Source organism: Corvus brachyrhynchos, unplaced genomic scaffold (genome assembly GCF_000691975.1).
Source record: "Corvus brachyrhynchos isolate BGI_N302 unplaced genomic scaffold, ASM69197v1 scaffold48, whole genome shotgun sequence".
NCBI classification, from domain to species: Eukaryota; Metazoa; Chordata; class Aves; order Passeriformes; family Corvidae; genus Corvus; species Corvus brachyrhynchos.
Genome location: NW_008240027.1, coordinates 4655893 through 4657028, shown reverse-complemented (window position 1 = coordinate 4657028; position 1136 = coordinate 4655893). Strand labels below are relative to the sequence as shown.

The 1136-nt window shown below is 61.9% G+C and overlaps 1 protein-coding gene across 2 annotated transcripts in view; it reads left to right on the top strand.

The window, feature by feature from the left end:
* IPO13 (importin 13) overlaps window positions 1-1136 on the top strand; it is a 36180-nt gene that overhangs the window by 1079 nt on the left and 33965 nt on the right. The gene's annotated exons all lie outside the window — the stretch shown is intronic.

Sequence of the window (1136 nt, the reverse complement as noted above, 5' to 3'; positions counted from 1 at the left end):
CGCCCCGAGGCCACAGGAGCAGCTCCTCAGCCACCCCTGCTGCCGACCCACCCGCTATGAGGCTGTCTCCTTCATGGATGTGGAGAACACATGGCAAACAGTGGAGAAGCTCTCAGCAGCTGAGTGCAGCTGTATTGGTTGAGGAGGGGGCTGCTGGCTTGGCCCCAGCTCTACACATGCCAACACACTCCAGCTTGCCACATGCAGTGGCACTGTTGCTCAGAAAAAGAGTCTGGCAGAGGCTGGCGCCCCTGTTCATATGTGGCCACAAAGAACAGAGGTGAGATAGAGTCATGACTGGGGTGTGGGTGGCCAAGCCCCCACCTGCTCAGTGCCAAGCAGCTGGTGCCACTGGCTACATGGGGTCCTGCCCAGGTGCCCCGGCTCAGCCCTGGGAGAGGAGCTGAAGAGAGAATGGACCATCCCCACCACTCGCAGGGGTCTGCCAGCCCAGCATCCATCAGCAGCACTCCTGCACCTGTGCTCTAGGGGCCAAGCATCACCCGAGCTTCAGAGGGGGCAAAACTTCCCTGTTCCCTTGGGCACCCTGGGGTCAGTGGTGCAGGGAAGGGGTGTCCCTGAAGGCAGGGCTGCAGTGGGGCCAATCTGCGCCAGTGTGGAGTGGGGGGCCTGCACCCGGACTAGCAGCAGCCCCTAGTATTCTGCAGGGTGCTGGGTCTAGGCACCCACTGGGACCCCCACCCCTGCCTGGTTCCCAGGGTGGTGGCAGGCTCCCCTCGCTGCTCCGTGGTGCTGTGGCACTAAACTATTTATTACTCTAAATTATTTATTTATTGTTCTCGAGCGGCAGCTCCTATTTATGACTTTGGGCCCCCGGGGGCCGGGTGTAATTTAACCCCAGCGCTGCAGTGAAGCCCTGGGCAGCACCCTGTGCCCCCTGCACCCTTTTTCTTTTATTTGTAAAATTTGAGGGATAAACTCTATTTTTGTACAGTCGCCTTTTCCTGTAGCAATAAAGCGATGGGCTGCGCGTCCAACCCCTGCGTGTGCCCGTGATGGGGACGGGGACGGGGGTGCCCCTGAGGTGGCAGCGGGAGGGCGCGGAGCGGGGCCGCGCGCGGGGAGCGGTGCCGGTTGCCCGGTGCGCGGTGCCCGGCAGGGGACGCGCGTGGGCC